Source organism: Gracilinanus agilis, chromosome 2 (genome assembly GCF_016433145.1).
Source record: "Gracilinanus agilis isolate LMUSP501 chromosome 2, AgileGrace, whole genome shotgun sequence".
In the NCBI taxonomy this organism is placed as follows: Eukaryota; Metazoa; Chordata; class Mammalia; order Didelphimorphia; family Didelphidae; genus Gracilinanus; species Gracilinanus agilis.
Genome location: NC_058131.1, coordinates 71,301,745 through 71,328,419, shown reverse-complemented (window position 1 = coordinate 71,328,419; position 26,675 = coordinate 71,301,745).

The window sequence follows — 26,675 nt, the reverse complement described above, 5'->3', positions numbered from 1 at the left end:
GAGAAACTGGCTGAATGATTTTAGACACATTATTTAAGCTTTCAGTGCCCCAATACAATTCTCTAAGACTATAATTTACAGCTCAGGTATTGATCTGTATTGGTAAAGGGAGTTTTCTCACTGGCAGTTCTGAAAAACATTAAAATCTCTGGAGGTAGGAAAAGGAAAGCTAATAAGTAACTTAAGAGATGGGGACTGGACCTATGACTTCGCTGGTATAGGCATCTAACTCTCTGGGGAGTAAAGTACCTTTACCAATGTAGGCTGGCTCTTCTACAACTCACTGAGTTGCCTAGAGAATTGAGAAATTAAATAAATTGTCCGGTGTGTGTCAGAAGGGAAATTCCAACTCAAAACTTCCTGGCTTGGCTCTGACTACCTGTGCCTATGACATATTATACTTTTTTTGGTAATAATTAACTTTGGCTATGATATTTAAGAAAATCATGTGCTCTCCAGTTGTCCTGTTATTTTTGTCAAAATAGTGTCAAAAATAATGCTGTTCTTCACACTTATTTTTATGAGTGCTTCTGTTTTGGGAAGAGGAAATTGTGGCATGTGAAGAATACAAAGCAGAAGTGACTACAGTAGAAAATTTTTGGAGTTTTTTTTTTCCTTCTTGAAAATTCACATAAATGGATAAAATGTGAGATACCACCTCCCTTAAGAATCCATGAAACTCCATGAATCCATTTGACTTGTACCCTCTAGTCTTTCCTAGGTATGGACTAGGATAGAGAACCCCCATACCCCAGGGATGGAGTCGTGCTTGGGTCAGAGGCAATGTAAGTGTTAATGTTTCATTTGGTGAGAGATAATAACAAAGCACTGAGCCTCTTCTAAGGTCAGTTATCACGTAAGCTAGCATCTTATTATCGTCTGTTTTATAGATGAGAGAAAACTTTGAAAGACTTACCAAAGATTACACAGGGAAATAGAATTGAAGTTTACTTTCCCTCTTTGGCCTTGTTTTGCTTAGTTCTAAAATTAGTATAAAATAACTAGTATTTATATAACACTTTAATGTTTGCAGAGAACTTTGCAAATATTATTATAGCTTATGTTCACAACCACCCTGGGAAGTAGTCATTATTCTTCCCTTTAGACAGAGGTTAAATAATTTGCCCAGGGTCACTTATTAAGTGTTTAATACTAGCTTTGAACTCATGTTTTTCTGACTATAGTTGCAGCACTTTATAAACACCCACACCTAGCTGCTGTGTAGATTATACTAGAATTTTTTGGTCCTTTTCAGTTATAATTGAATCACTGAAGCTAAAAGTGCAAGGGACATCTAATGTTGTCCAAGAATTCAGTGATTTCATTGCTATCTGATATATCACTAAAAAGGTTAATCAGTCAACAAGAATCTATTAAATGTTTATTCTGTGCCAAATACTTTTGATAATTCCTGAGAATACAAATAAGCAAAGAGAAAGATAGTCCCTCTGCCATCCCAAGCCATGTATATGTGCATATATATACATATATATATATATACATATATATAAATTGATAGATGGATGGATGGATGGATGGATAGAGGCATAGATAGATAAATAGAAAGGCAGAGAGATGGATGGATGGATAGATAGATAGATGGATAGATAGATAGAAGATAGATATGCTACAGACATATAGGATATATATTCTGTTTCAACACTGAGGGCCAAGCTGAAAGTTTAATCCTTCTTCCACATAATCACCCTTGAGATAATTAGAATATGCTGTCAAAGCCCACTAAACTTACACTATACATGAAACAATCCCCAGTGGCTGTTCAGACTTGATGTCTCAAAAAATGGATAATAATTTTAAGAATTTAATTCTTGGAAGTAAGTTCTTAGGTCCTTTCACGCTGTTGATCACCCTCTTCTTGATGGATTCTGGTATATTATTAAGCCTCTTATAATATGACATCCAGAAGTAAGAGTTTTCCAGATGGGTTCTAAAAATGGCAAAGTACAGTGAGGCTATAACCTGCCTTGTTAGGGACACTTTGATTCCTTTTAATGTAATCTAAAAAAGCACTAGCCTTAGGAGAGAGGGGCAGTGTGGGAAGTGGGAAGGGAAAGGAGGAATGACACCTCTACAAAGTCCTACTTTTATAGCCCTATAATTGACCCTAAAATTTTCTTGGAACAAAGGGCCCTACGAAGGCCATTTTTCCTCTAGGTGAGTTATAGCATCCAATTCAAACATAATCTTCTTGAGATCAGGGTCTATCTATGACCTGTTTTATTTGTCTGTCCAATACTTTTGATGGAAAAATAGTAAGCATTTTTATATACTTTTTTGTTCATTTATTCACTCAATCACCTTAAAAAAGAAAACAAGCTTATGGAATGAGAAATTGGTCAGTGTACTGACATGCATTAGGCATTAGGTGGGCTCATGCATTGTAAAAACAAAACATCTGGTTGAAAAGTAAGTCATTTTGATATTTAACAATGTGAAACCAAGCATAGAAATATTTCCTTAAAATTGATTTTTAAAAACTTTTTTTGGCCAGATGGTTTGTCAAGATAGAGCATAACTAATGATATTATTATATCATTAGGTTCAGCACTACCATCTCCATCAAAAAAAGTAGAAATGAGGTTGACTAAGAAGTGCTAACTAACATTTTAACTTCTTTACCTTTTAATTATACACATTTAGAATGCTAATGTTGGATAGAATATTAAAAAGTAGAATGTTATGACATAAAACAAAGAATGCTAGATTTGGAAGAAAGTCAATTGAAATATAGAGTATTCAACACAGATGATTAAAACAGAACATCTGCATTCATTTTTTTTTTTGACCTAGATATCCCTTCAGCATCCCTTTAATCCTTTCAGAAGTAGCATTGGAGCTAGTTGTTCATTTGTTGATCTTGCTCTTCAATTTCCATCCAATGTGGCTGGCTTTTATCTGAACTGTATGCAGATTGATTGGCCATTAGAATGGAAGCTTTTTTGAGGGTGTGGGTTGTTTTTGGCTTTATTGCATCCCCAGAGATTGCCACAGGTCTGAGATCATAACAAAAGCTTAATAAATGTTTGATGACTGACTGACTATATATCTGCTCATCTCTCAACAGAAAGTTTTCAGTAGAGGCTGGGACAGGCACAGAGATATTCCTTTGACCCTCCCATTAGATGTATTTTTCATAGAATGATAGTTTCTATGAGGAACATGAAAAATGCCTCAGAGACCAATTGCTCCATACCCTCATGTTAGAGATGAGGGAACTGAGGTGCTTTGAGATTGTGACTTGCACAAAATCATAATCAATCACAGAGTAACAAAAGATTGATCATTGAGGACCTGATCTTAGGAGAATTTGTAGGACATACACATGGATTTTTGATGATCTTACCCTGGTCATGTATGATCAAGGTCCCTGCTTTTTATCTTAGTATGTGTGCAGGTTATCTCAGTCAAAATTAGGATTTTAGCTGAGACTTGAAGGAAGTCAGAGAAACTAAGAAGCAGAGACAAAAAGAGAGAGTTTCAGGATAAGGAATGGGGAACATCAAGGACAGTACATTGCTTCTCCAATTATTTTTGCTTAGACTTCTTTAAGACAATCCTATTTCTACAGTCTCTCTTTTCCTTACCCTTAACCTTCCTCTCCTATTACCATTTGTCAATCTGTTCCCTAGTTTTGGAGTTTTGCTTAACATTCCTTTTCTTTAACTAGCTACTTCTTTCTCTTTTTTCACCTTCTTCATAAATCTTTTCCTCTCTCTGTTAAGTAATTTATTCAAAAATTTATTTTCTCTCCTTTCCTCCAAATTTTTGTTAGTTTTTATTTTGTGTAAATTTTCTAAAAATAAAAGTAATTTTCTCCTTGTTCTCCTTATTAATATTTTCTTCTATTTGTGTATTTTAATTTTGTATTCTTTGATTCATGGTTTTTATCTTTATTTATTCCTTCTTTAGTTTCTGTGTGCCTCATGGAATTCAAGCTTATAAAGTACCAAGTTTGACTTCCCTCTTCTGAACAATTTCTGGTATATTTTGTCCTTGTATATTTTGCCCTCTTCTTGTTTTCCTTCTGTTGTGTCATACTTTTAGAAGTATTAATTTCTGAGAGAGGCATGCTAACATTGCCAAATGTTAGAACTTTTCCAATGTCTCAAATGTTGTTGCAATTCTACCCCACCCTCCCTAACAGTGTTGTGTTTTTTTTTTTCTATTTGCCATGGAATTCCTTTTTTGGGTCTATTGAAATACTGAACATTTAAAACAGGATATTTCACTGGGATCCCAAGCTCAACTTGTCCAAAGCAAAACTCATGATCTTTCCTCCAAAGACCACATCTTTTGAACTTCTCTTTCTATAAAGATCATCACCATTATTTTAGACCCCTAGGTTTGAACTTCAAAGTCATTTATGCTTGACTCTTCATATACACCCAACATATCTGAATAATTAGTTACAAAATATTGTCATTTTAACTTCCTTACTTCCTACATATACTTCATTTTCTCATTCAAATGGCCACCACCTTCATGAAGACCATCATTACCTCTCAGGTACAAAATTAGAACATACTATTTTATTTATTTTTTTGTCATCACTCTCTTCTATCCATCCTCCATCCTCCATGTAGCTACCAAAGGAATTTCCTTAAAGTTGAGGTCTAAGCATATAAACCAACTTCATGACAAACTAGAATGGATCCTTGTTACATCTAGATTAATGTTTAAAATCATCTTTTTCACAGTTAAAGCTCTTCTCACCATAGCCTCATGCTACCTTTTCTATGCTTATGATATATTATTACCTTCCACTTGCTCTACAATCCAGCCGAACTTGCCTTCTTGCTCTACCTCACATATGACACTCAATAAATCATCTCTGTCCTATTTTACTGCATGTTCTTTATGCCTGGAATACACTCACTCCTAGCCTCCACCTCTTAGAATTCTTGATTTTATTTAAGACTCAGGTGCTAGTGAGTCATTCACAATTTGTTTGTGTCTGCTCTGCAGTCTGTTTGTACATATCAGTGTTTCCTAATGTTTTCTGTATTATGGACCCCTTTGGCAGTATGTTGAAGCATAGGAATCCCAATAGTTGGTTAGCCTGGTCACACAAGACTCTGTTATTTATATGTGATTTTTCAGCAAGTCTAATAAGTAATTTTGAAGTAGTCATGGACATATATAATATTTTTAAACATATGAAATAATTATGTGATGAAATATATATATATATATATAATCTATTATTGCCCAAACCATAAAAATTGCTAATAATACTTCTTGGGTTTGTTGTCTATATTAATAATTACCTTTCCTTCCCAAATCTCCTTTTTTCCTGTCAAGGATACCATCATCCTCTTGATTACCTGGGCTCTAAACCTAGATATCATCTTTAACTCTTCATTCTCTTTCAGTATCCCCCAATACCATCTAATGCCAAGTACTATTGATTTTGCCTTAATAATATCTCTCATATTTGCCCCCTTCTCTCTTTTGACATTGCCACTGACCTAGTGAAGGCTCATTTTACTCACTGTGGGAGTAGTTCCATGCTCCAAGTTTCTACTCAATCCAATCTATGCTCCATTTATCTGCCAAAGTGATTCTTACTAAAGGTCTGACAGGTTACCCCCCTCCCTCAGAAAACTCCATTGGCTCCCTATAACTTCCAGGATCAAATGTAAGATTTCTCTGCTTGGCATTCAAAGACCTTCTCACCCTGCCCCTCGCCTTCCCAGATGTCTTACAACTATGCCCTCTCCATTCTCGCCTTCCTCTGCCATTGGATGGAGGGACACTTGTTATTCTCTACTCAGTGAGTCCCCCATGTGGAATCTATCCCCTCTTCATCTCTCCTCCCCAGATTCTCTGGCTTCCTTTAATTCCAGCTAAATCCAAATTTCTGCAGGAAGCTCTTCCTGATTCCACTTAATTCTAGACCCTAGGATCTATTGATTATCTACAATCTATCTTGTATGTAGCGTCTCTGTACATAGTTGCATGTTGTTTCCCCTTTTAGATTATGATTTCCTTAAAAGCAGATGGTCTTTTTGCCTTTTCTTGTATCCCCAGGGCTTAGCACAATGCTTGAAACATAGTAAACAAATTAATACATGCTTCTGGACTTATTACTTGTTGACTTACTGATTGAGCAACTCCTCTTTCTTCCTCAACCCCATGTAGCCAGTTAATTGTTAGATCTTGCCATTTGGGCCTCCTAAGCATCTTACAGATTCATCTCTCTCTACCCTCACATCTACCACCTTTGTTAAGTCACTAATCATATTTTGCCTAGATTACTCCAGCACCCTTCTAAAGATTTTCTCTACCTCAAATCTTCTCCTATTATAATCTATCCTATTAACTATATAATATAACTATAATATATTATTATCTATAATATATGTGTATAATATAAACAACATAATCTAAGGAATATATGATATTATTGTCTATAATATATGTGTATAATGTAAACTCAAAATAGCTATAATATGTAATTATATATTAACTATATAACTCTCATGTAATATCTATAAAATATAATGTAAACTATATAAAACCATATAAACATATCTTTAAAACTTTTAAAGCTTTTTACAGTTTTTACACCAAAATCTATATTTGCAGACTCACTAAACATTGTTTTCCTTTCCATGCTCATTACAATCTAGCCAAGGCAGTCTAATCTTTTCACCTCACTCCTGATACCTCAGCTCCTATTTCTGCACTTTTCTTCTTGTTCTTCCCTCTCCCATTCCTGGAATGCATTTGCTCCTTATGTTCATTTCAGATAATCTATTACTTTAAAACAAAAGTCAAGCCAGTAACTTCTACATGAAAACCTTTCTGATTATCCCTTGGATGACTAATACCCCTTCTCTCAAATGACCTTATTTTTAAATACTTTGTATTTGTTTATTCTGTTTATCTTAATTATATGCATATCTATCTATCCATCCATTCATTGCTCCACTTATCTCTCTCTCTCTCTCTCTCTCTCTCTCTCTCTTTCTTTCTCTCTCTCTCTGCCTTTATATGTAGAGAGACACACAACCTTACCATATGCTTGATGTTTTCACCATTAATTTTTTGCAGGTAAGAATTATTATATTCTTTATATTTATATTCTCAGAACTTAGTACAGTGTCTGGCATATAGCCAGGACTTAATTAATTATTATTGATTGCTTGACACTTTTTGTTTATCATTGTCTTTCAAAAATATAAGGCTGATTTTGACCAGAAGCATCTTTATGGTTAAATGCCTTGGCTCAACAAGGAGTTTTTTTTAAGGAGAGTTTTTAAAATCTTGTCAATATAAATAGAATTATGGGTTGAGAGTGATGATACCTAGATTTGAGTTCCATATTTATCACTTCGGTTTTTTGTTCCATATTTATTACATCAGCACAAGGCAGCTGGTGGTCCAGTGGATAGAGTGTTGTGTCTCAAGTCAAGAAGACTCATTTTCCTAAGTTCAAATCTGGCCTCAGACACTTACTAGCTTTGTGACCCTGGGCAAGTCACTTAACTTCTTTGCCTCAGTTCCTCATCTGTAAAATGAGCTGGTGAAGGAAATGGCATATCACACTACCCTATATGGGGTCATGAAGAATGAGGTCACAACTGAATGGATTGAACAACAACAAAAACCAGTACCTACTTCATGGGCTTATTGTGGGGTCAAAAGGAGATAATGCATATAAAATGCTTTGCAAAATTAAAACCATTATATAAATGTTTTTGTTGTTGTGCAGTCATTTTTCAATTGTGTCTGATTCTTTTATGAATGCTTGCTATTATTTTTATAACTAGAAAATGCTATACAAGTAATAAAAATTATTATAGTAGCAAAACACTTTCCTTTAACTGCTGCTTCATTGGAGAATCCATGTCTAATGTCTTTAATCATCCATACCTTAGCATTGTCAAATGAGGCACAAACACAGAGTAGAAGACTTGAACCATAAAGTTCTCATTACCTTTTATTAATGCTACCTGCAGACTGCATTATGAAATTCCTCCATCTGTTGAATGGCTGATCAGATTATTTTGCAACTGAAAATGAGAAAGGGTCAAATTTGTCAGAAACTTTATAGATGTCTGTGAAAGAATTATATTTTTTTTTCTTAAAAACACTGCTGATCTGAAGCTCTGGCAAAAGTCCTGTTAGCTGATCTACTGGCAAATTGGAAGTTGTTACACAAATATTTGCTTGACTGTAACCTTAGCCATTAGAACACCATAACATGTGTCATCATGGTTTAGAGAGGGTGTGTTCAAAATGAAAATCTGAAGATGTCCCTTGTTTGCTAAGTGAGTAGAAAGGTGAATAGAGGTCCCAAATAAACACACTATTTCTTTAGACTTAAAAGGTTTACAAAGTATTTTACTTATTACAATCTAAGAAAGGAGGTTGTGTAAATATTATGATCCTTGTTTTATTGATGATAAAACCCAATTGGATATATCAGGAGCATGAAACAATGTCAAGAGTGCTGAATTTGGTACTTGAGCATTGGAGTTTAAACCCAGTTCCAGGAAGGTCCAAATAACGTCTTGTGGGATGCTTTTGCTTAGTAGATAATAATAGGAGATTATTAGAGTTTGAGTTCCTTCATATCAGGCACTTCTCATTTTTTTTAGACGTAGCATGATCCAAAGATCATACAGACAATATGAATCAACCAATAAACATTTTTCAAGTATCTACTCTATTCCAGGCTCTGTGCTCAATACTGGGGATACACAAAAATGCAAAGATAGTTCCTGCTCTCAGGGAGTTCAAAATCTAATGGGGAAAATGGCATGCAAACAAATATAGACAAAGCAAGCTACATTCAGGATAAATAGGATATAACTCACAGAGGAAAGGCCATGGAATTTGGAGGGATTTGGGAAAACTGCCCAGGGAATGTGGGATTTTAGTTGGGACATAAAGAAAGTCAAGAAGATAAGTAGAGCAGAGGAAGGAGTGTGTTGAAGGCATGGGGGCCAGCCAGAGAGAATGCTCGAGAGAAAAGAGATGGAGTATCTTGTTTATGGAACAGCCGTGAAGCCGGTGTCACCAGATCAGAGAGTACACATTGGGGAAGAAGGTTTAGGAAGACTGGGAAGGAGGGAGCTAGGTGATGAAGGCTTTAAATGCCAAACAGCATTTTGTATTTGCTCCAGGAGACAATAGGATGCCAGTAGGGTTTATTGAGTAGATTGAGAGTGCATGTGATGATCAGACCTGCACTGGAAGAAAATCACTGTCATGGCTGAATGGAAGATGGATTGGGGTGGGAAGAAATGTGAGACAGGCAGCAGATTATTACTATATTCAAGGTGTTATGTGATGAGGGTTTGCACTAGAGTGGAGGCAGTGTCATAGGAGAGAAAGGGGCATATTCAAGAGATGTTGCAAAGGTGAAGTCAACAAACCTTGGCAACTGCTTGGGTATGTGGGAGTGAGAGATAGGGAGCAATTCAGGATTGGTCCTAAATTGACAGCTTATGGAACTTGGAGGATGGGATTGCCCTCTATAGTAATAAGGAAGGAAGAAGTTGGGGAGGGTGTAGGGAAAAAGATGATTTGAGTTTTATTTTAGACACATTGAGCACTTCCTCTTCACTTTTCTGAAATTCTAATTTTTAGCTTATTTTTTGTTCATTTTCTTGTTAGATTTATCTTTCTAACTGTGGCACACTGAGTGCTTTTCAGCAATTGTTGTTTTGCTATCTATTTCTCCCTAAAGTTCCCTATAACCTTTCCTTTAGGTAAACACCTATGTTACTATTTGATGCACATATATTTAATATTGGCAGGATTTCATTTTATATGATGATTTTAAGTAAAATTTGGTTTCTCAGTATTTCTTTTTTAGCTGGGTCTAATTTTAGACATGTCTCAATCATTGTCTGAGATCATGGTTACCATTTCTCCTTTTTTAATAATTAACCTAAGACAGAATATATTTTTCTAGGTCCTTATATTAAATGTGTATGGATACTTATGCTTGAAATGTGTTGTTTGTAAACCATATATTGTTGGATTGTGTTATCTAATCACTCTGCTACCCTTCTTTGTTTTATACTTAAGTTAATGCCTTTTACTTTCAGGGTTATAACTGTTATGTTTTTCCTTTCATAATATGGTACCATAATATTTCTTCTCTGCTTATTCCTAACTCCTTTCTTCACAAAGTTAGAGAAGATAATAAAAGATAGGAATTGATTTCAGCACTAGTTATTTATGATTGAAGTAGTATGCTTATGTTTGTTTGACCTTCTCTTTGGATTGATCTTTGGAGGAAACTAGGAATTCTAAGAGGCAAAGGTAAGGAATGTATTCTAATCATGATGGACAACTAGTACAAAATTATAGAGATAATTGATATAGTGACATATGTGAGGAAATCTTAAGACCAGTTTGGTGGTCCAAAGTCTGTTAAAGAGAATTATATTAAATTATATTATGTTGAAATAGGTTAGAACCATTCTGAGCAGGACTTTAAATAGCAAACAGAGTTTACATACAATTCTGGAAAAAAATAAAGAGTCATTGAAGTTGATTGGTCAGATGAAGAACATGGTTAAGGGAGAGACATGTGCCTCCTTTCCTTTAGGAAGATTAACTTGGCATCTATGGAGAAGATAACTTGGAAAAGGGGAATACTTAAGGCACAAAAACTAGAAAGAGGCTATTGGAATAGTCCAGGCAAGGTTAGTGGCTGTAGAGTAGAGAGGAGATGATAGATGTGAGAACTGTAGAGAAAGAAATGATAAGACTTGGGCAACTTACTGAATATAAATGGTGAATAGGAGTGAGGAGTTGTAGATGACTCCAAATTTGGGAATCTAAGTTAACAGAAGAAGCATGATATCCTTGAAATAAATAGAGGAGCTCATAAAAATAGTGGGTTTTGGAAGGAGGCTAATGAGTTCTGTGTTGTACATATTTAATTTTAGATGACTATTGGGCATTAGAAATATCATGTAGATCAGGAATGTCAATCTAAAATAAAAACAGGCACCAATAAACTATGCATAAGGATCTCTGGGCACACATAGACTTTGAAAAACATATATTAACATTATCTAAATTGTATTTTTTGTTCATTTTTGGGAAATATTTTCAGCCTTTTAAACAAATTCTACAGGGCTGGATAGTGTTCGAGTGGGCTACTTACTGTTTGAGAACTGTTACATATGGGGTCCCAAGATTCAGTAGAGCAAGAATTTCAGAGGAACAATTGAAAGAGAAGACAAAGGACATTATGTGGGGAGAGGGGTAGGGATAAGGTGGGTTGTGAGATGACCATTTAATACAAGCACTTTATATTCTTTGGTTCTTCACTCATCACAGAACTAGTGCAGGCTCTCCTTGCCTTTGATGCCTAGGGGGGTCAGGATCTCTAAAAATTCTGACTACCCTGTAACAGGAGAAAAATGAAGAGGAAAGGGCAGGAAATTAGCAATTCCGGTTTATATCTGCCCAATGACTTTCACAAACTTTGTGTCTCTTATAACTAATGCTCTTGAAGGATGAGAAAAGCAGGGAATTATTTTTATCCAAGTGACTTGATTATTAGTCTTAGTCTGCCATTAACAAACCTACTGTGTGACCTTAGATAGGTCACTTATCTCCACTGAGACTGCTTCTTCTTTTGCAAAATGAGGAATTGGGCTAATCTTTGGTTTCTTGTTACTCCAAAATGTTTTGTTTCTATAGTTACCAGGTTGCTTTTCCAGTGCCCCTGGATATTTACATAACTAAGCCAACTTATGTTTGAAATGTTTTCAGTAACACCTGTCATTTTTCATGAACTTACAACATTGGCTGCTTTTTAATCTAAGTAAAGGATTTAGAGGAAGAAAAATAATTTTCCTTCTAGATTTGTTTTGATTTTTCTTCCTTGTCAGAGAAAATCTGACTCTCGATTTGTATAAGGCTACTTAAGAAGAAAATTAGCACACTGGATTTAAAAAGGGAATTGGCATAGTGGGATATTTGCCTTTTTCACCATTAGAAGATTAGTACTGGGGAGTATCAGAAAGGCCCTATGATAAAGCTTTCTGCTTAACAAAGTGCTACCAAATGATCTTTGGTTTAAGAAAATCTTTTTTGTCTAGGAAGACAGTAGCAACTCAGTTTTCCAAGTCATTTTTCAGAGTTTACAAAAAGCTTTTCTCACAATAATTTTGTGAGGTAGATAGTTCCACTATTTTGGAGAAGTGATTGCTGGTAAAAGGGGGAGAGTCAGAATGGGAAATGCCTGAGATCCTGGGGAATCTTGGTTTTGGTCATTTGAGTCCTGACACTGACACTTACAAGCTGAGTGATCTGGACAAGTTCCTTGATTTCTTTATCTAAAAAATGGGAATAATCATATTAGTGTCCATCCCCATGATAATAACTTCTTGCTTCAAATATGAAATAATTATTCTTTATAAGGTCTCCTTTTTAATGTTTATATATTTAGTTTAATATTTGATGTAGAACATACCACATTTAAATAAATAAATAAAATATTTGAGAAAATTTAATTGAAAATTTGGACCCTAGATAGAATTCTCAAAATATGTGCACCTATGATTATTTCCCTCGTTTGTTCTTTCACCTACTTTTAAAAACAAGTTACATTATGACAGCTAGAATGAAGTCACCATATGCCTCTTACCTGTCCTATTTCTGATAGCTATTAGCTATGTGAACAAAGGCAAATCATTTTGCCTCCCTCTGTGCCTCAGTTTCCTTTATTAGTAATAAAGAAAAAGATTTATGTGTCATTTATCTCACAGAGGCACTGTGAGGAATAATTTTATGTTTTAAGCTTTCCATCATTATTTAAGATTCATAAATTTTAAATCTTAAAATGTTAAATCATAATGGCAAATATTATTTTATTGTTGTTATCATTCATACCTACATCCCCTTTTCCTTGTCTTATTCCCTCATGAAATGTCAAAGCTGCTTAAGCCATCAGAATGATAGCTAGATGGAATAGTAAGCAAAGCCAAAAACTATTAGAAATACTTTAATGTCCAGTTAGAAAAGCATTGAGGGGAATATTACTGTGTTCTAAGATATGACAGCTTGATAAATAGAGAAGCATGGAAAGACCTATGTGAACTGATCAAAAGAAAAGTAAGCAAAACAAAAAAAAATGATAAATGCAATTACAAATGGAAGAAACTTCACAAATGAATCAAAAAATGAAAATAGTAAAATTGTAATGAACAAGCATGACCTGAAAGAAGAGGTATGAAAAAATACTCCCTTTTCACCCTTTTGCAAGGACTAGAGATCTACAAGTGTTTTACATGGAAAAATTTTCAGATCTTTTCAATGTATTAGTCAGTTATGCTGATCTCTGCCTGTCTCCCCCTGTCTCTCTCTCTCTCTCTCTCTCTCTCTCTCTGTGTGTGTGTGTGTGTGTGTGTGTGTGTGTAATTTATTTCTCTCTTTGTTTTAAATACTATTTGTTATATAGAATGGTTCTATAGGAGGGGAGGGAAGCTAATAGGGAAAATTAGAGTTATACCAAAGACTATCAATAAATTATCAATATAAAAATAGAAAGGAAAATCATTAACGTTTCTCATAATTATCACAGAAAAAAGACAAAGTAAACTACAAGTTTTTATAAATTTATCACGAATAACAGGTATTGTTTTATCCCTTGACTAGTTGACCACTGGGTTTTCCAGGTAAATGATGCCATTACTCAACTTACAGATGGGAGGTAAATCAATTCTATCCTTCATTCAAAAATTCAATAAACATTTATTAATTGAGTCCCTCAGTTTGCAAAGACATAACTGAATGAGTTCCTCCCCTCAGGGAAGTTCTGTTCTTTTACTGTATTCTCATGAAATGCTTCATCTGCTTCCTATGTATATCTTTCACTATTCTAGGAAATCTTCCTTCAACCTATCTTTCAAGCATCATTGGACATTTCACTTTCCTTCTCATGGTGTATAATGTGCAGTCAAACTGACTTTTGTGATGTTCTTCACTTCTAATAGTACATCTCCTGTTTTCTATGGCTAGTATTCACTCTTTCCTTATTGGGACTTCAGAAATTCACTCTCTTCCTTTAAGATGCAGTTCAGGCACCATTTTCTGAATGAAGTCTTTCCTGATCTCCCAAAATTCTAGAATCATCCTTCCCGGGATCTTATATTTAATTACTTTGAATATATTTGTTTTATGAGCTTTAAACTTATGCTTTATGCATTTTCTTCATTAGTGTTTTATTTTTCTCAATTACATGTAAAACATTTTTTGGCATTCATTTTCTAATATTTTGAGTTCCACATTCTGTCCCTCCCTCCTTCCCTCACACCTCTCCTGAGATGGTAAGCAGTTTGTTATGTTATACTTTATGTATTTTTATATGTTTTTATTTCTACCCATTAGAATGTTAACTCATTCTAAGTAGGGATTATTTTATTTTTGTGCATATATCCTCAGCAATTAACACAGTGCCTGGCAAATATGAGATGCTTGCTTGCTTGATTAATTTCTCTGGGCCTTAGAAATCATTTAGTTCAGGGGTTTTTAGCCTTTGGTCTATGAACTCTTTGGGGAAAATTTTAAATCTTTATTTTCACTAACCTCTATCTGAAGTTTTGCATTTCCTTCATTATTTTTAGAAAGCATTATTCTGAGAAGGGGTCCACTGGCTTCCCCAGACTGCCACAGGGGTACATGACTCACAAAAAAGTTAAGGACTCCTAATGTAGTTCAACCTCTTGTTTTTATAGATGACTAAACTAAGGGCAATGATGCCTACAGAATCAAAGAGTGGAAAAAATGGAAGGATGGAAGGACTTGGAACAGAATATATTAGAATGAAAGGACTGACAATTTTACCTTTAGAACATCCCTCAAACAGCTCCCCTTCTTTCCTTTGACACTGCCATCTCTCTAGGGCAGGAGCTCATCATCCCAAGCCTAGACTATTTGCCATAGCCTGCTGTAGAGTTTGCCTGTCTCAATTCTCTCCCCACACTAGCCACTTCTTTAGCCACTAAAGTGATTTTCCTAAAGTTCTGGACCAACCATGTTACTACCCTACTTAATAAACTCCAGTAGCTCCTTATTATTTCTAGGTTCACAAAAAATCCTCTATTTAGCATTGAAAGCCTTTCATAACCTAACCTCCTCTTACTTTTCCTGTCATCTGAAATCTTAATCCCTGCCATGTACTCCATTGTCCAGAGACACTGGCCTCCTTGATATTCCAAAAACAAAATATTCCATCTCCCCATTTGAGCATTTTCTCTGTCTGATCCCTGTGCCTGGAATGCTCTCCCCTATCATTTCTCCCCCCCATCTAAATGGGAGTCCTTTAAGTCTCAAATAGAATTCTACCTTCTATAGGAGGATTTTCTTAATTCCTCTGACTCCTCTTGCCTTCTCTCTCTCTTAATTATTTCCAATTTCCCCAGCATATAGCTTGTTTGTACATATTTGAACATTTTGGGTATGTATTTGTACAAATTTGTTCTTATTTTGTCATCTCCTTCATTAAATTGTAAGCTCTTTGGAGGTAGGAACTGTCTTTTGCTTCCTTTTATATTCCTAGCACTAAGGACAGTTCTTGGCACATAGTAGGTGCTTAGTAAATGTTGATCCCCTGGAATATTAGCAAAGGAAAAGATCTCAGAGAGCCTTAATTCCCTTTTCTTTCATTCCTAATCATTCTACTCTACCACCTGCCGCCTTTATTTCCCTACATAACTCCATCCCATATAGTCTTTTAGATCAGTAGCTACTGTCTCGTTTTATAGATGAGAAAACTAGATGACCCCCGAGGTGCATTCCGGCTCTGAAAGCCTGTGATTCTTAGCCTCTCTTTATGAGCTTCACTGTCTTGTTTCTTCTGAATTACTGTGGTGGATGCTACTGTGGGCTCCGTGTAGTATTCTCCTGTGGCAGCCTTGTTCCACCTTTTTTTTAGTTACTGATACCCCAGTCACAGGCAGATCCCCTGCCTGCGGGGTCACTGAGCATGAGGGACTCGATGTGAGCATACCTCCCCAAGTCCCTTTTCATGTCTTTGGTTTTGATCCCAGGGAGCAATCTGACTTGTCCTAGCTGGGTCTTAAGATCACCTTTTATCTTTTGTTAATTTCTGAATTTTTTTTTACAGGATAAGTCTCTCTCCTTCCTCCCTCCCCCATTGCCCCTACCACTATGACAGTTCTGTGGGACTGAAATTTCTTCAGCGTAAAAACATTTGAAAGCACAGTTAAAAAGGGGAGGGGGTGAAGAGGAGGTAAGAAAAAAAGAGAGAGATGTTCTGAGGCAGTTTGAGGCATGTATCAAGGCCACAATGCCTTTCATTTTCTGAAACAGCTGCTTCTTCATTTGACATTGCATTCAACTCAGCCTCCTTCTGTTTGGATCTATGTCAGACTTTGCAGTCATTGTCTGAGGGATTGAAACACCATGGTCTGGATATGCATTTTGAATAGGCTCCTCGCATTGCTCCCTCACTCTCTTTCCCCCCTAAACGCAGCCTCCCAGAGCTGGAGACCTGAGCAGAGCATTGAACTGGAGCAGACTTGGGATTCCCTTCCATGCTTGGCTGGCTCGGCTCTGGGCGATGCCTTGGATTTCCCAAGTGGGCTCTAGAGAGCCGGCCCCCTTCATTCAATTTGGGAAATTGGCTTGAGTCAATAGCTGCCAAACAGAAAGAAGAGACAGTATGGTAAGAAACGATAGGTAGGAAAACAAGGACAGCAGGTGGTGGAGTGGGATGATTACGGACAGAAGGAAGATGAATAGGTAGAGGACAGAAGAGAAATAGAAAGAGATGTTTTCAAAATGAACATTGGACGAGGAAAGAGGAGGGAAAATGAAACCTTTTTTTTCCCATATTGTTTCTTTTCTGTAACCTCTCTCCTTCTCTCTGTACTTGCTCATTATTTTCTTTTTTAACTGATGGCCCTCCTCTTTTCATGGTGTTTGAGCTTATCTCTCTGTCTCCCCCTCTGCATTGCATTTTTCTCTGTTGTGTTAATAGGGCACACTAGGAGTTGATCCTCCTGGTCCCATTCCAAATGTCAGACAAGAATAAAGGCAGTCATTTTGAACTACTTAGACGTGTCTGAATGCAGAAAGTCTTCCATTTTCTATAGTAACTCTCTGAAGAGTTAAAAGTCTACGGAAATGGAAAAAAAGAAAAAAAACATTTCTGGTGCGATTAAGGTGGACAAAGGAGAATATACAATGTATAGGAATTTGTGCTTTAATCAGGAGTTGGAGTAGAAAACCTTTAAGATGCCTTCAAGTTAAAAAAAAACTATATAAAGAACCTTCTAGGTTTTACAATCCATGCCCTGTGTTCTGATGTACTTGCTACTCTATTTCATAATTATGAATTCTATAATTGGTAATTTGGGAGTTTTGATTCTTTCTGTTGTCAGTTCTCCAAAATCATGGGTTTCGATGTTGATGGTCCACAAGTGTATCCCTAAGTGTCATTTCCAGAGAGATATTTCTGACATTCTGGAATATTTTTATCATATCTTCCCAATAAAAAAATTAATTTTTGGGTGGAATCAAGATAAGCTACTTTATACCATTACATTTTATATGTAAATGTGGAATATAGGAATATAAATATAGAAATGTATGCATATATTTTATATATATATGAACTTGATATTAAAAAATACTATTTAATTTATTATGTTATACATCAAGGCCAAGGACATTAGAAATTATTAGAAATGTAGTTTTGTAATATAGTCCAAATAATATGTCTGATTTTTTTTTCCAATTTGGTTCTCTGATTTCATCATTGTGGGGAATTTCACCATATGACTTCATTATATTCATAATATTTTATAAAGCCCTATAAGGCCTGCAAAAACCTTAAGAAATAATAAGTAGCTCACTTTTATTACCTCTACAGCCTTGTGAGGTACTATACCTAGTGCAAATATAATTATCCTCAACTTACATGTGAAGAAACTAGTGTGAAGAGAAGCTAAGTGACCTGCACAATTCATACAGTTAGTAAAAACTTTACTTTTCATAGTCAGTGAAAACATAACTTTTTATTAAAAACTATGATAATTATTAACTCAAACATTAAACAAAATTAACTCATAGAAAGGACATTCTATAATTTGGACTATTTAACATAGTAGAGATGCATAATGGCCATGATCTTCCAGTGCAGACATAAAGATGTGTGATTGATAAAGGAAAAGAAGTTACTGCGTGGAAGATTTCTTAAGTAAAATAAGACCCTAAACATTTAGGGAGAGACTTTTTTTTCACAATGATATGCATTAGGTCAGTTCTCAAGTATTTAACTAGTTGGAAGGTATAAACAAGAAGATAATATCAAGAGGAGAAGCATGCAAAATCACTTATAATTAAGTAGCACTCCCAGGTAAGTACGAGCTGCTTAAAAAAGGACAACCGGAGACTGGTTAACTAGCCTAATCATATTTCTCCCCATTTAATGGACAATTTAGGAAATAGTGGAGTGTTCAAAAGAGACACCCTTAAGAGATACAAAGGAATACAAATGTAGATACAAAGGAATCTTCAATTTAAATTTCTTTGTGTATTGGTTCACACCAGTTTTGCTCACGCAAAAAAATTTCTCCTTTTGGCTTAATTCCCACAGAAAATATGGCATCTCTGTTCCCTTCCAGGTTAGAGTTCTTGGAATGAGATTTTTTTTTTGTCTATTTCTTTCTGGGTAACTGGTGGAGGGAATGGGAATTGGTCAGTTAGATGAGGAAGATGAAGACTGAGCTCAAGATGAGTTTGGTATAGTTTTTATCTGAAAGTATCCCTTCTTTGATAATCCTTATCTCAGCATACTATTTTCACTAAATCTCCTTCTTGAATTTTTTTCTTGTATAAGTGATATATGACTTATTTTACAACACGACTAACATTGAAATATGTATTGCATGATACACATGTAAAATATATATCATATTAATTGCCTTTGGGGGAGGGGCAGGAGAGAGAGGGAGAGGGAAGAGAACTTGGAGAGGACATGGAGAATACAACAATAGAAAACAATTATTAAAAATTATACCAAATCATAACCTGGGAAAAAATCTTAAAAAAAGATAATCTTTATCTCTATCATCTCCATGCAGCACATAGGGAAGAAGTAAGTGTCCTCACATAATATCTAAAATAAATAAGGAATGTGGCAATATTTACACAAAGTTGGTCATATGTATTATAGTCATTTGGAAAGTACCTTAAAGATTATCCCTCTCACCTTATAGATAAGGAAATTGATGGATGATTCTATATGAATGAAGACACATTAGTTCCTGAAAAGACTACTAACTGAATTTATATAAACAATTAATACAATAATGTTAATATCAAAAATTTGTATATTTGAAATTTAATGAAGACCACCTAAGTGGAATATAGACATTTTTGGCTTGCGGCTCAATGAAGAATCTGATAACAACAACTTCATCTGAAAATTCCTCTTCAGAGCTACTTAAGTTGTTTGTATAATATAATCAAAGTTTATAGGCTCTCCTCCTCACCCTAATACTCATATAGTTCCTGGATTCACAATGGCCACTACAAATCATAGCTGATTTTTAATTTTCGAAAAGTTCCTAATATTCTTTATTTTATTTCGTTTCACGTGAAAGCCCGGTGGGATAGTTACTACCTCTCTCGTCTTTGAGACTGAGTTGTTAATTGACTTGCCTATGGACACACAACTAGTATCAGTAGTCTTTTCTAGTTATTGGCCCAGTAAATATAGACCAAATAATGACCAAAATGAAAACAAATTGATTTCATGCTCAAAATAGGAGATGGATGGGGAAGAAGGGAGGAAAGGAAATCATGGAGATATGACTCAAATTAATTTGTTCTGAAAATATAGTTTGTATGTTGTGCATGTGGCAATCTGTGGAGTCTCTTGAGTGATGGTTTGTTTGTATTAAACTGGACAATTTTCTGGGATAATTTTGTTTTAAATTATTCAATATTTTGGGGGGTTTTCAGTGCCTTCTGGGAGACCTCTGATCCTTAAATTATCTGTGTATAACCTGTAGTCAAGGTCAATGACTTCAGATGGTACAGAGTTGTGTTTTTGTTTGACTTCTGCCAAATTTTCCTCCTCTTCCATATTTTAATGTTCCAGCTCTTTAAATCTTTCATTGAAATTTTCCCTCATAGATTTCATCTTTCCTAGAATAAACCTTTTTAAAAAATCTATAAGTGCTCTATTACCTACAGTGTAAATTCTATATTAAATTATTAAATTGATTTCTGTATTAAATTAATTCTTAATTTCTTTTAAAATTAACTTACTTTTTATTTTTTCCAGATTAGGTCAAAACAATTTTTAAAAATCATTTTTTGAAATTTTGAAATTCATGTTTTTTCTCTCCCTCCCTTCTGCCTTTTCTCCTTCCCCAAGAACTCCCAACCCAAGATGACAGATACAGGTTTTACATGTGCTATCACACAATATATTCCCATGTTCATTATATTGTGAAAGAAGACACATATCACAATAGAGGAAAAGCCATGGAGGAAATAAAGTGATAAATGGTATGCTTCAATTTGCATTTAGACTTCCTTGGTTCCTTCTATGGTGATGGATAGCTTTCTTTTTGTCATGAGTTCCCTGGAATTGTCTTAGATACTTGCATTATTAGTAATAGTTAAGTGTCTCACAGTTAATCATCATACTTTATTGCTTTTACTGTGTACAACATTCTCCTGATTCAGCTCACTTCACTTTGCATCACTTCATATATACCTTTTAAGGTTTTTTTTTTTGATCATCTTGTTAATCATTTCTTATGGCACAATCAAAATATTCATATACCACAACTTATTCAACTATTCCCCAAATATTGGACATTCCTTCAGTTTCCAATTCCTTTACATCACAGAAAAAGCTGCTATAAATATTTTTGTACAAGTAGGTTCTTTTCTTTAATCTTTGAAGTCTTTGGGAAACAGACCTAGTAGTGAGATTTCCAGGTCAAAAGTACGCACAGTTTTATAGCCATTTGGACATGGTGCCAAATTGTTCACTAGAATAATTATATTAGTTCACAGCTATAGCAACAGTGTATTAGTGTCCAGATTTTTCAACATTGCCTCCAACATTTATAATTTTCCTTTTTGATAATATTAGCTAGTCTAATGTATGTGAAGTGGCCGCTTTGAGTTCTTTAAATTTGTCTTTAATTAACAGTGATATGGATTATCCTTTCATATAATTGAAGATAATTTTAATTATTTCATCTGAGAATTAAATGTTTCTTTCCTTAGACCTTTTATCAATTGGGAAATGCTTTCTATTCTTCTAAATTTGACTCAGTTCTCTATATATTTGAGAAATGAGCTTTTGTCAGAAACACTTGTTAAAAAGAAAAAAAACTTTTCCTCCCATTTTGTCACTTCCCTTCTAATCTTGGTTGCATTGGTTTTCGTTAGTGCAATTTTTTTAAAATTTAATGTAGTCAAAGTTATGTATTTTACATTTCATAATGTTCTCAATTTCTCTCTGTTCTTTGGACATAAATTCTTCCTTTATCCATAGAACAGGTAAACTATTCCATGCTCCTCTAATTTGTTTATGGTATCACCCTTTATGATTCCTAATTTCTTAGTATTTTGCTTTTCTTTTGAGCTGTTCTGAGATTTCTTGTTATTACATCATTTTAGGGTTATGGTCATGGGAGTCTGCCTTTTACCAGGCATTATTGGTTAACATGCATTTATATCACAGTGTTTAATAATTATAATTAGGTTTATCTATAATGTTACTCTTTTTCCTTCTAATATTTAGTATCTACTCTGGTGAGGTGTATGGGTGTTTAAGGAGCACCAACACCTCCAGGGTGAAGGCATTCTGAGCTCTTTTTAGGGCTGCTCATCCACTTTTGGTATCCACCTGGCACTCCCTCTTACCCAAAGCTCCAAGAAAGTATAACTTACGCAGCAGTCACATCCAAGTAAGTCATCTCTGCAGAAAGGCTAAATCAGGTTGATGGTAATCAATGGCCAGCAAAACCTGTTGGTGAGTAAGAGGGGTGTCTAGCCCAAGCTTATGAAGACTTCCTTCAATGGAGATGGTAGAAGAAAACAAATTTGTTCCTACAGCCATGAAGGCAGTTGAAGTAAGCACTGTGTAGAGCTGTGGTTCCCAATCTTTTTTGGCCTACTGCCCCCTTTCCAGAAAAAAATATTATTTAGTGCCCCCTGTCACATACTATCACCGCCCCCTTACAGTTATTCACCGCCCCCAAATGCACCTGTGGCCATCACCACTCTCCTGGATCACTGCAGCACCCACCAGGGGGCAATGGCGTCCACTTTGGGAATCACTGGTGTAGAGCTTTGATCATGCATTGAAGATGCCAAGGTCATCTACTACATCCTGACCTATCACCAGTCATCTTGACATTTTTCTTGCCATTGGATTTTGATGAATCTAGAAGAGAGATTTAAGCTGAAGACTTTGTGTAACTCTTAAGTAACACTTAAATCCAATTTCTACTTCATGTACAAGTCAAGACATCACCCCATGAGGTGATCAATTCTCTTTGAAACAAAGAAAAAACAGCAACATTCTTTTCCGTTAGTTTATCTTTTTTGTGCACTGAACCTATTCTCTTTATATATTTGAGTTTGGGGTGTTTTTTCTTGTACTCACTCTCTGGCCTCTCCTTCTTCAAGTGGTACCACAGATACCTGAGGCTAGGCTGGAAGATTGTCTCAGACTCCTTAGAAAATAATCTAAAATCAAAGTCAGCAAAAAAAGGGAATGTTCTGCTTTGGGAAATAATGAGTTTCTACTTCTCTAGAAATCTTTGCCTAAAGGCTAGATGACCACTTGTCAGTAATGTTGTAATGAATATTTCTGTATAGTACTAGTTGATTCTGATATAAATGTCTGACTTCTCTTCCAACTCTAAAAATCCCTCCCCACTTACTTTTTCTTGTTCTTGTTATCTCTCTCTCTCTCTTTCTTTCTTTCTCTCTCTCTCTCTCTCTCTCTCTCTCTCTCTCTCTCTCTCTCTCTCTCTCTCTCTCCAATTCATAAATTATTTTGGACACATCCTAGAGCCATAAAATACCCTTAGAACACACTGATATATGTCAGTTTTTTTAAGGAGGTGGTATAGAGACATCAGACTGCAGTCATAGATTCTGATAGGAAGAGAGATATTACAACACATCTTAATAGAGGGTAGGCAGATAAACATAAACCCTGAGACACTAGGTTCCTCATTGTGGGACAGGAAGATGCTAGTAATATTAAGTGACTTTACTAAGTGGCTACCATTGGAGGAAGGAACAGGGAAGGGCAGGGCTAGAAATTTGGGGGATAGATCTGCCTGAGGCCTTTTCCCTGGTAGCTTCCTATTTTTAACTACTAGTTAGTCTTCCTTGACCACTAGGTATGAAACTCGATATTTCCTTTTGCTGAAGGTCTACAAGTGATGTCAATAATCTCTAAATTCTGACACTCTAGGGAAAAACTCCTCAGGTCCTGCCCTGATCACATCCCCACTGGTTCTTTTTGTCTCTTGTTCATTGACCCTACTCCAAAAATCTGTGGACTTCATTATGTAATATCATACAATATATTCTTTTTTTTTAATCCTTACCTTCCGTCTTGGAGTCAATACTGTGTATTGGCTCCAAGGTAGAAGAGTGGTAAGGGTGGGCAATGGGGGTCAAGTGACTTGCCCAGGGTCACACAGCCTGGAAGTGTCTGAGGTCAGATTTGAACCTAGGACCTCCCATCTCCAGGCCTAGCTCTCAATCCACTGAGCTACCTGGCTGCCCCCCCCCATAAATATATATTCTTACCAGTTTCTCTTGCAAGTACACAAAGTTCCTGTTCACAGAGATAAAGGGGAAAATTGCATTTGCAAATAAAAGAAATAGAACTTATGTAAAATATTAGCACCTGTCAAGGAGCAACCCTTCCCACAAAGCACAGATGTCCTAGATACTTAGAGTCCTGCTCTAGGTTGGGCTCCCAGCAGGTACTACATTTCATTGGTGCTCAGAGGGAGTTCTCTTAGAGCCTTTGCAGGTGCTGTAGATTCCTCCTGGGGAGCTCAGGTGCTCATAGCAAGCAGGATTGGACATCACTCTTCCTGCTGTTCCACACCAGTTAGGATTTTCCATATAACTTTCCAGCAGGTGGCATCATTAGCCTTTGTTCATAAGAAATTTTCTCTATGGCCACCATCTCAGTGTGAAACTCGGGAGCCTTTCAGTTTGCCATCCTTATTGTTTAGACTCTCAGAGATATGTCCTCCAAAGTTCTCCTTCCACAATGAATCCTACTTAGTTCTGGTCTCCTATAGAAGTTCAAACTGAACTTAGTAACACAAACCACCATGTTCACTGAGCTACTCTTTGTAGTCAATTCTTGGTTAGAACAGAGGGAAGTACATATTCTACCACAATAGCATTTCCCATGAGTCTAAAAGCTAATCACAATAATACAATTTATCCCCAGAACTTTCTTAGCCCCCTCAGGTCATTCTGGTACACCCTAGTAGTCAAACATAGTAAGTAGTTAATAATAATTTTATTCAAATTTCACAAGACTGTTTCACAGGGCACTCTATGTAGGAAGATGGCAGGGGTAAGTCAAGCACTTCCACTGTGTGTCTGGAATAATATATGTATATATATGTACATACATACATACATACATATGCATATATATTAACAAGACCCATAGAAACCTTTTCTACAATTTGTTTTATAATTTATTCAAGTTCTCTTATTTGCCAGTGAGACTGACCAAAATAAGGGACATAAATATTCTAAACAGACACATCTAAATTTTGACATATTTTTAGACAAAGGTCTATTAAGGGGGATAGTAAATGCTATTAAATCTGGATGTGGCTAAAGGAAGTGTGAGCAATGTAATCTAGTCCAAAGGGAAGATCACTTCAATCTCAAGCTATTGGCATAGGACAAGATTAAGATTATAGATTTTAGAAAAGGTAACCAGAAATGCAAAGGGAGCTAGAATAAAAAGGGTTGTGTTGTTGAGTTGTTTCCATTGTGTCAGACTCTTCATGACCCTATTTGGGATTTTCTTGGGAAAGATATAGGGCAGTTGCCATTTCCTTCTGCAGCTCATTTTATAGATGAACAAACTGAGGCAACAGGGTTAATTGATTTGTTCAAGGTCATACAGTGAATTTCTGAGGCTGGCTTTGAACTTGGGAAGATGGATCAGGTCTAGCACTCTAACTACTAAATACTACCTAGATCCACACTCCTACCGAGGGTTGTCAGCCTTCCCTTGTCTGTCTTGCCCCTCCTCTACCATATTAGAGAAATATTCCATTTATTAAATGCTTACTATGTTCTAAGAGCTATAATGAAAACTGGGAATATAAATACAAGTAGACAAGAGAGTCTCTTCTTTTGAAGAGCTTATGTTATAACAAGATGATACATAAAGAGGAACTAGACTGTTTTCCAGTTTTCTCAACAATTTTTTTAAACCCTTACCTTCCGTCTTGGAGTCAATACTGTGTATTGGCTCCAAGGCAGAAGAGTGATAAGGACTGGGCAATGGGGGTTAAGTGACTTGCCCAGGGTCACACTTCTATGTCTGAGGCCAGATTTGAACCTAGGACCTCCTGTCTCTAGGTCTGACTCTCAATCCACTGAGCCACCCAGCTGCCCCCTTCTCAGCAATTTTTACCAAATAGTGAATTTTCAATCTAAAAGCTTGTATCTTTGCTTTTGTGAAACCCAAGGTTTCTATAATCTTACAATTATTCATTGTATGTCTGTCCTTTTCTACTAATCTGCTTTTCTATTTCTTTTCTAGTGCTAGACAATTTTCATAATTACTGCTTTATAATATAGTTCAAAATCTGGCACTGCTAGACTTCCTTTCTTTACATTATTTTTTATTATTTCCTTTGACATTTTTCACCTTTTGTTTTTCAAATGAATATTATTATTATTTTTTAGTTTAATAAAGTCATTTCTTAGTAATCATTTTGGGACGGCATTGAATAAGTAAATTGGTTTAGTAGGATTGTCGTTTTAATTACATTGGTTCTGCCTACCCATGAACAATGAATATTTCTTAAATTATTAAAATTTGTCTTAATTTATATAAAAAGTGTCTTTTAATTATTTCAATGTAATTTCTGAGTTTGTTTTGACACATGTACTCCTAGATATTTTATTCTACCTATGATTTATTTTAAATGTGTTCCTCTTACTGTGTGAGTGATATATAGAAATGCTAATGATTTATGTGAGTATATCTTTTATCTTACTACTGTGCTAAAATTATTAATAATTTCAACTAATTTTTAGTTGAATCTCCAGGATTTTCTCTATTATAAACCATTTACAAAGTTAAGATCTAAATAGATACATGATCTAGTCATCTCACAGAGAAATTAGAAAAACAAAAACATATTACCTATCACATTTATGGATATGAAGAATTTCTGAATGAACAAGAGATAGAAGTCATTGTGAGAGGCAAAATGGCTATCTTTGAGTACATTAAATTAAAGTGGTTTTGTACAAATAAAATTTTAAAAATAGCCACAATTAGAAGGAAAACGCTAAGCTAGGAAAAATAAATCTGTATATAGTTTCTCAGATGAAGATCTTTTATCTAATATATATATATATATATATATATATATATATAT